The following is a 10,279-nucleotide window of genomic DNA, read 5'->3' on the forward strand; positions in this document are numbered from 1 at the left end:
CATTTCTGTGCACATTCCATTGGCAAGAACTCCAACGCAAGCCCCAACCTAACTGCAAAGAAAGCTGGCAAATTTATCCCACCCTAATACCTAGAAAGAGGACAAAAGTTTTGCCTGCCATAGACTGCCACAAGCAGCATTTAAAATGGAACAAATCCAGTTCCACCTCCAAGTCAAGCAAGTCATACAACTCTAAACCTCATCTCCCTGCTATGCAGTATCAGGGAGGATGGAGTGTCTATGCTGGCTGAGTAAGGGACAGGCTGTTTCAAGATGGTGGACTGCAGCAGAAGGCAGGGACTTTGAGTATGTATGCAAACAGATGGAAGCCAAGTGAACAGGGATATTAAACAACCTGTTAGCCAACAAAGTTGAAAGAACATTTAAAACATGTGCTTTGAAGAAAAGAGCTCCCTCCTGCTCCCACCAATATTCATCCAACTAAGACACAGGCCTTAAGGAGACACAGAAGCAAAGCCAGACCAATACACTGCTAATTTTCTGGGAAGTTTTTACCTGTTTGATCCAACTGTTTTCACTATTTCCAGTGGTCATTGTTCCTTGTTCTCATTAGTTGAAATTTATTTTCATTATTCTGCGACTATATATTTTTTCCAGAACACAAGGATTTGAGGTTCACATACTTTCATCTTTTTCTTTATGATTGGTTAATTAACCAGCACTGAGTGAGGGAGTGGGGAGTAAGGAATAGAGGAAACTTTTAAAAATCCCTTTTCATGTAAATGTATAGGCCACTTAACAAGGAACGTGGAGGTCCTTGGTAATATTTGTACTTGATGGTGTTTTACTTGGAAAATATTCTTACGCCAGCTCTGATCTTAAGTTTTAAAGCATTTCAATAAAATAAAAAGAGAACACATTATATTTCATAATACAAATTAGCTTCATCTTGCATGTGCCAGGCATGGAAAAGAACAACCCTGAAGCAATCAAAATTTCCCCATTAGTACTGACCGTCTAACTTTTATAGCAGACCATCACTTCTCCAAATAATGTTGCATGTTTGTTTTCAAACCACAGGGAAATAAATGATTTATAAACTCAATAAGAAAAGAAAGTGAATCTATAAAAACTACATATCCCGGAAAGAATTTCTAATGCCGAGTGTAAACTGGCACTTCATGTCTATTCATATGATTTAAAATTAGGTGTCAATGTGGTGTTATATAATTCACTTGTGAGCTGCATGGGTGAATGGGTAGTGTACATGTGTATGCCATCAGTCATGGGATAATTTCTGCGTTGTTAAAGGATCATACATCTTTTCTCTTTCTATTGCTGTCATCTGAGGCTAGGCCACCACTCTTAAAGAACTGGCTCTTTCCTCCACTGGCTTCAACAACCGGGTAATGACTTCTAAACTTTCTGTCCAGAATCTACCTCACTCCTGAGCTCCCTACTTACATAACCAATTCAGTGTTGGACAGCTCTGTTTCCAGAGGACCTCCAATTGTGCATGTGCTAAAAGTAACCGTCCGTCTTCTCCCAAAACCTTTCATTCTTTCTTGTAGTATTTCCTAAGAATGTAGGAATTCAAGTATTTGCTGAGGGAGGTGAGGATTCATTCTTTCTTTTCCTCATTTTCGTTTCCACAGAATTAACAGACCCTTTATACACATTTATGTTTATCACATCCCACTCCCCAAAAAAACTTGAAGTAGCTATTTAAAAAATCTACAATACAACACAATGAAAATAGTCTTAGAAAGTAACGGGAATGGCAAAATTAAGTTAGAATAGTTGCGTGAAGTCAGAGGAAGACTGATTCTCAGCAAGGTAGAGCAGGAAGTTGGGACACAAATTAACTTGAGTTTTCCACAGGCTAAGTAGGAAACACTTATCAGGGATGTGTGATTCATAATGTCTGTCAGATTAAAGGAAATTCCAGCTGCTCAAGAGGAGCATGATTTTATTACATAACAAAAGCAGTGCCAGAAAAAGTGCGAAGTATGGACTTTCATACAAGATGACCTGGGTCAAATGAACCTCCTCGGCTGCATGCCTTGTCTATTTAGCAATAAGATGGCTGGGCACGGTGGCTCACGCCTGTAATCCCAGCACTTTGGGAGGCCGAGGCGGGCGGATCACGAGGTCAGGAGATCGAGACCATCCTGGCGAACACGGTGAAACCCCGTTTCTACTAAAAATACAAAAAATTAGCCAGGCGTGGTGGCGGGCACCTGTAGTCCCAGCTACTCGAGAGGCTGAGGCAGGAGAATGGCGTGAACCCAGGAGGCGCCACTGCACTCCAGCCTGAGTGACAGAGCCAGACTTTGTCTCAAAAATTAAAAATAAAAATAAAAAAATAAGATAATTGACAATGGACTTAGGTAAACACCTTAATAACTTTTTTTTTTTTTTTTTGAGACAGGATCTCACTCTGTCACCCAGGCTGAAGTGTAGTGACACGATCTCAGCTCACTGCAACCTCTGCCTCCCAGGCTCAAGCAATCCTCCCATTTCAGCCTCCAGAGTAGCTGAGCTGGGACTACAAGAATGTGCCACCATGCCCGGCTAATTTTTGTATTTTTTTGTAGATATGGGGGTCTCACTATGTTGCCCAGGCTGATCTTGAACTCCTAAGCTCAAGTGATCCTCCTGCCTCAACCTCCCAAAGTACAAATATTTCAGGCGTAAGCCACCACGCCAGCCCTTAGTGAATATCTTAGTTAACATTCCCTTGACGACTACCTGGAAAAGACAGTGGAGGTGGGCAAAGAACTACCTTACTTCCATAGTCTCTCCTACTTTTCTGAGTATGCAATTCTAGTGAGCATCCTAAAATGAAATGTCAATCAAATATAAAGCACATTTACTGAATAAGGGTCCTCTGTGGTCTGACTTCTATCTCATCTCCTGCCCTGTAACCTCCACACCATCCACACTTGTTGTTATTTTCACTGCTTAGTCTTGGCTGTTCCCCCTACAAAGCATACTCTTATTCTGTTTCTCTGCCTCATATTCTTAGTCATCTTATGTAACCCAATACTCATTTCTTCTGTGAATCTTTCTGACTCCAGTATTGGAAGCTCTCTCCTTCAGATTCCTACACTCCATGTACATTTTTTTGCCATAGCATTTGTTTATAGGGTATCAAGACTTCTTGTTTAGTGGCTATTACCACATATAACAAGTAAATGTTTATTAAGCACTTACCATGTCTTTAGCACTGAGTTACATGCTTTCAAATATATCATTTTACTTGATTCCTATATTAGTTTTCTGTTGCTAAGTAACAAATCCACAGCAAAACTGAGCAATCTTAAACAACGAACATTTCTCATCTCACAGTTTCTGCGGGTTGAGAATGTGAGTGTTGGTTATGCAGGTGCCACTGGCTCAAGGTCTCTCATGAGGTTGCAGTCAAGGTGTGGGTTGGGCCTGTGGTGTCATCTGAAGACTCAGTTGGATGAGGATCTGCATTTGAGCTCACCACATATGGTTATTGGCAGGTCTTAGAAAATTCATTCCCCAGCTCACTCACATGAACCTCTCCAGAGGGCTTCCTCAGGACAGGGCTTCCTCCAGAGTGAACAATCCAAGCAACAGCAAGAGCACTCAACAAAGAAGCCACAACTTTCATAACCTAATCTTGAAAATGACATCCCATCACTTCTGCCATATCCTATTCATTAGAAGCAACTCTCTAAATTGAGCCCACACTTAAGGGGAAGAGATCACACAAGAGTGTGAGTAACAGGAGGTGGGGAATCACTGGGGGTCATCTCAGAGGCTGTCTACCATGATCTCCTAAGCAATCCTGCAAATTCAGTCTCATAACTTGGCATTTGCAGATAGAACACTGAGGCTCAGTGAACCAAAGCAACTTAGCAGGTGAGTGTTACACTTGTGATTAGGTCTGTGGGACTCTCCAGTTTACCTTTCACTGGTCCATGATATATCTTTGTCTCAATGTCTAGCATGGTGCAAATCATGTAACAGGCATTCTACAAATCAGAGATCATGGATAGCCCACAGATTTTTGAGAGTGGACCTTCACAGAGTGTTAAAATTTATTTAAGTTCAAGTCCCTTTAGAAGTCATACATCCTCTCCACAGTCTCCTTCACTCCTTATTGTCTTACCCCAATATGATTCACCCAGTTACACTAACAGTCTGGCCCCTGAAGTCATTTGAGTTTGGGTTCCTGCTATAAGTAATTGGTGACAGAAGTGAGGTTTGTCATTCTTAATCCCCCTGTCCATTCATTCAACCAGCAAATATTTCTTGAATGCTTACGATCAGCTAGGCACTATGTTAGCCAACTGTGGGGGGAGACTAAACTATTCAATGCGAACAGGCCCATAATTCAGGCAAGTTGGTGTATATGGATCAGTATATGGATGCTTTTTACGTTCCTGTATATTCAAAAATTTCTATAATAAAAAGGTAAAATCAAAGGTGATCCATAAAATGTCTAAGTCATATTATGAAAGGAAGGGGTAAATACTGGGAAAATTCCTTGGTGAATCCCACAATACTTATTTGAAGAAGTTTTAATATTTCAATTTACAGATGAAGAAACAGGTTGATTGAAGCTAGAAGGTTCTGGAGCTGAGATTCATAGCCACATCTGTTTGGATCAAAGGCCAACATTTTCCCCCACTGAACCACACTGCTAAACATATACAAATGTTATCTCCACATCTCAAATCTTAAGGCTGCACTGGATTCTGGAAATCAATGAGGTTGCATTCATGACCACCTAACAAATGACTCTGAGTCTTCACTGTCTCTTACTTAACATTTCCCCAGTTACCTGTGGTGTCTTCCCTGTGTTAAGCACATAATGTATGTCAGGCACTGGGTCTCAATATCAATTCACCTTCACAAGTCTCCTCATTGTTATTGTTACCTTCCTTGTCCACAGAGGAAAGAGGCTCAGAGAGATGAAGTAATACATCAAGTCATATAGCTAGACAGGGTGGAATTCAGATTGGAATCAAGGGCAGCTGGACCACAAAGTGATTGTTCTTTCTGTTAACAGGACTGTCATTTTAGAACCTATGAATAGGGAAAAAACAAAAAATACAAAACTCTAGGCTAGCCATGTGGTAGCTGATTCCTGCTGATTGCCAATTAGACCCTCCCCGGATTGTTTGCCCTCTTCAGTCACCAGTCTTCACATCTATAAAAGAGAGACCTGGTCTCAATATCCCCTAAGGCGGGATTTTCAAACCATAAGTCAGACCCATCAAAAAGTAATCAGATCAATGGAGTCACCACAAACATTTTTTAAGAAACAGAAGGAAGGCCGGGTGCGGTGGCTCATGCCTGTGATCCCAAAACTTTGGGAGGCCGAGGTGGGCAGATCACCTGAGGTCAAGAGATCGAGACCATCCTGGCCAACATGGTGAAACCCCATCTTTACTAAAAATACTAAAATTAGCTGGGTGTGGTGGCACACACCTGTAGTCCCAACTGCTCGGTAGGCTAAAGCAGGAGAATTGCCTGAAACCGGGAGGTGGAGGTTGCAGTGAGCCGAGATCGTATCACTGCACTCCAGTCCGGTGACAGAGTGAGACTCCGTCTCAGGAAAAAAAAAAAAAAGAAAAAAGAAACAAAAGGAAGAAAAGAAAAACCATCATAGTAAAAATGAGTATTGAGTGTTTTTTTATGACAGGCATACATACACACACGTGTGTGCCTTTGTGTATGTGTGTATGTACATTGGGTCATGATGTAAGATCAAGTTCTCACTGTGGATTACTGTCAAGATTTTGAAAGTTACTCCATTAAGGAGGATTCTTTCAGTCTAGGGACTTAGGTCTCACAATTGCAAATGCAAACCTAACAGTTTGCTGGAAACTAGAGACCAATAGACAGAGGAGAAAGATAGAATCAGACAGATAGATTTTAAGGGTTTTTTTTGGCCTTTTGTTTTACAGACAGGGTCTCACTATGTTGCCCAGGCTAGTCTCGAACTTCTGGCCTCAAGTAATCCTCCTGCCTCACCTCCCAAAGTGCTGCAACTACAGGTGTGAACCACCACACCCAACTAAGACGTGGATTTGGATCTGAACTCTTCTATTTATGACTGTATGCCCTCGAGCAAGTCATTCTACCTCTTTGGGCCACAATTTTATGATCTGTAAAATGCAAATAATAATGCTCATCTTACAGGGTAATAATGAGGCTTAAATGAGAAAACATAATCTCTTAGCAGAGTTCCAGAAACATCATAATGCTCAAAATATGTTAATTATAATAATTATTGATTTAAATATTTTATTATGACCATTATAATTATTATTTTCAAATTGCATTGAAATTATTTATTTACATATCTCTTCCTAGACTAGACTCATAAAGAAATCCAAGGTAGTCTTTATCATTGTATATCAAAACCGTATTGTATTCAATGCAAATTGATTATGTTGACAGTATCTCCAAAGTTAGAACTAGGATCAGAAGCCTTAAAGACTGTTCCACACACCCCTCAACTAATTTATAAAAGGACTTTCATTCAGTTAAAAGCTCTTTGAAAAGAAAATGCACTGTCTTGAAAAGTAATAACAATGACTTAGCACTGCAAGGCATTTTATTATTATGAGGTGACATCACCCCACATTGCAAGGGAAATACTGTTCTCAAGCCCCATTTTACAGCATGGAAACTGAAGCTCAGAAAAGTAAAATGATGTGCCCAACCCATAGAACCAGATCTGTTGACTTTGAGCTATATGTTCTTTCTCTTGTACTGGTGATTCATAAATCTTAGGTTGTATGCAAAAATAACCAGGAAACTGGTCAAAAACATATTGCCAGGTCACAATCTCAGAGATTGTGACTCAGTTCTTCCATTACGAAGAACAGGAATTTCCTTTTTTTTTTTTTTCTGATAGGGAGTCTCGCTCTGCCACCCAGGCTGGAGTCCAGCGGCGAGATCTTGGCTCACTGCAACCTCCACCTCCTGGGTTCAAACTATTCTCCTGCTTCAACCTCCCGAGTAGCTGGGATTGCAGGCACCCGCCACCACGACCCGCTAATTTTTTGCATTTTTAGTAAAGACGGGGTTTCACTATGTTGGCCAGTCTGGTCTCAAACTCCTGACCTCAAGTGATCTGCCCACCTCTGCCTCCCAAAGTGTTGGGATTACAGGCGTGAGCCACCACACCCGACCCGGAATTTGCTTTTCAACAAGCATCCACAGTGATTCTGATCTAGGTGATCAGAAAATGACTATTCCCCTCATCCAGCAATCTCTTAAAAACACAGGTTGAGGCCGGGCGCGGTGGCTCAAGCCTGTAATCCCAGCACTTTGGGAGGCCGAGACGGGCGGATCACGAGGTCAGGAGATGGAGAGACGATCCCGGCTAACACGGTGAAACCCCGTCTCTACTAAAAAATACAAAAAAATAGCCGGGCGAGGTGGCGGGCGCCTGTAGTCCCAGCTACTCGGGAGGCTGAGGCAGGAGAATGGCGTAAACCTGGGAGGCGGAGCTTGCAGTGAGCTGAGATCCGGCCACTGCACTCCAGCCTGGGTGACAGAGCCAGACTCCGTCTCAAAAAAAAAAAAAAAAAAAAAAAAACACAGGTTGAATGCCCCTAATCTGAAAATCCAAAATCTGAAATGCTCAAAAATCCAAAATTTTCTGAGTACCAACATGAGATAGTGACACTTTTGCTTTCTGGTGGTTCAATGTGCACAAACTGTGCTTCACATACAAAATTATTGAAATATTGTATACAATTACCTTAAGGCTATTTACTGAAGGTGTATATGAAATATAAATGAATTTTTTGTTTCGATTTGTATTCCATCCCCAAGATACCTCATTACATATATGCAAATATATCAAAATCTGAAAAAACCTGAAATTCAAAACATTTCTGATCCCAAGCATTTCGGATAAGGGATACTCAACCTGTACTCACAAACAAAGGTCTTATTTCTCTAGCCTAGTGAACCCATTTGTACATTTGCCAAAGGCTTTTCTCAGTTACACTGGGCACATAAGGACCCAGGATCTGGAATTCCCAGGCTTTGCTTTGCTAAAGTTTCATTTTGCCTCCTGACAAAGCTTTATGTCCTACTGCTGACAGTGGTAAGAAGAATGTCTTTAAATCACCTGCCTGTCTGACCAGCAGGGCATGCCCTGAGGATGCAGTCAGCCTGTATCTACACCACACCATAATGAAGGTGTTGTAGGAGTAAGAGCTCTAAAGGGCTTTGGGAGAGCTGAGATCCATCCCATGGAAACCATCCTCAACTTCTTCAGCCAGAGTTGGCACCCCCAGGTACGGCTCCTATAATCTTTTGTGTACAGTTAACATATTGTTAGTTTACAAGCCTGCCTCCTGGATATAAAGGTGCAGGAAAGAGAGGGCAGAGGAATCACACCTCACTCATCTTATCTCTCCACCCCTATACTCAGCTTTAGTCACTCAGCAGATGCTAAGCGTGTGAGTCGATGAATCAATCATTGAAATGCAGAGCAAACAATACCACAGCAGACTTACTCTTATTACCATGTTGAATAAAAGTTTTCTAGCTGCCTATGTCTCATTTTAGAATTCAAAGGTGGTTTGTTTCTGTTTTTAACCGTGATGGAAACATCTTTAATTTTTCTTGGAATACATTAAAAACATAAAAAAGAGCACTTCTTGTGAAGCAGAAATGATGAACAATAAACTCTGTGGTTTGTGAGACATGAAACACCATAACTGTTTTGAAAAGATAATTTTCCTGGAAACAATATATTTGGAAACTAATTTGGTATTTCACTGGCCAAACCTTGGCCCGCTAATCCCCCAGAGGAATATGGAATATGAGGCTTTGTGGTACAACCAACAACCAACATTTGACAGAGTGACTTTTCCAAGACAGATTCAGTGCACACAGTGCACAGTTCAATATTCTGATGGTGTCTTCTCATTCACCCTCTTATGGCGGGAGTATAATTCCTATTTTACAACTGTAATAACTTAGGTTCAAAAATCACACAGCTAATAAGAGTTAGAGCTGGAATGATACAATATCTGTCCTCCCGTGGTTGCTTTATTTTTTCTTGGCATAATGTCCTCCAGGTTTATCCACGTCATTGCATATGAAAAGATTTCTTTCTTTTTTTAATGCTGAAAAATATTCCATTGTGTGGATTTACCATATTTTCTTTATCCATTCATTCATCAACGGACATTAAGGTTGTTTCCATATATTGGCTACTGTGAATGCTATCATTTGAATGTCCCTGCCAAAATTCATGTTGAAATGTAATTGCTAGTGTAACAGTATTGAAAGGCAGAACCTTTAAGAGATGATAAGGTCATGAGGTCTCTGCCCTCATGCATGAATTAATACTGTTATCATGGGAGTGGGTTAATTGTCAAAGGAGTAGCTTCCTGATTAAAAAAAAAAAAAGAAAGATGAGTTCAGCTCACTTTTCTCTCTGTCTCGTACGTTCACTCACCATGTGATATCTCCTACCAGAGAATAACCCTCACCAGTTGCTGGCACCAAGCTCATGGAATTCCCAGTCTCCAGAACTGTAAGAAATAAATTTCTTTCCTTTATAAAATATCCAGTCTGTGGTATTTTGTTATAGTCGTAGAAAATAAATTAAGACAGTGAATAATGCTGTAATAAACATAGGAGGGCAAGTATCTCTTGGAGATCCTGATTTCAAATCTTTTGGATATATAGCCAGAAGTGAGGTTGCGGGTACTATAGTAGTTTTGTTTTTTAATTTTTTGAGGAATCTCCATATAGTTTTCCATAATGGCTGCAACATTTCACATGCAAGATGAATAAGTTCTAGAGATCTGCTGTGCAACATAGTGCCTGTAGTTAACAATACTGTATTGTAAACTTAAACATTTTGTCGACAGGATAAATCTCATGTTAAGTGCTCTTACCACTAAGAAAGGGTTGAAATGCTCACTTCAGCAGCACATATACTAAAATAGGAATGATACAGAGATTAGCCTGGTCCTTGCCCAGGGATGACATGCAAATTCATGAAGCATTCCATATTTTCTTAAAAAAAAAAAAAAAAAAAAAAAAGCATAGGGGACACAATAAAACTTTTGGAGGTGATTGATACGGTTCGGCTGTGTCTCCACCCAAATCTCAACTTGAATTTATCTCTCAGAATTCCCACGTGTTGTGGGAGGGACCCGGGGGAGATAATGGAATCATGGGGGCCAGTCTTTCCCCTGTTGTTCTCGTGATAGTGAAACAGTCTCACGAGATCTGATGGGTTTATCAGCAGTTTCCGCTGTTGCTTCTTCCTCATTTTCTCTTGCTGCAGCCGTCT

The 10,279-nt window shown here is 40.7% G+C and overlaps 1 non-coding gene across 1 annotated transcript; it reads left to right on the forward strand.

The window, feature by feature from the left end:
* The first annotated feature begins 9,896 nt into the window (after positions 1-9,896).
* On the forward strand, positions 9,897-10,000 carry LOC114672977 (U6 spliceosomal RNA). The gene has a single exon (XR_003723489.1). It is a non-coding gene; the product is annotated as a U6 spliceosomal RNA (small nuclear RNA).
* The last annotated feature ends 279 nt before the right edge of the window (positions 10,001-10,279 follow it).

Source organism: Macaca mulatta, chromosome 15 (genome assembly GCF_049350105.2).
Source record: "Macaca mulatta isolate MMU2019108-1 chromosome 15, T2T-MMU8v2.0, whole genome shotgun sequence".
NCBI classification, from domain to species: Eukaryota; Metazoa; Chordata; class Mammalia; order Primates; family Cercopithecidae; genus Macaca; species Macaca mulatta.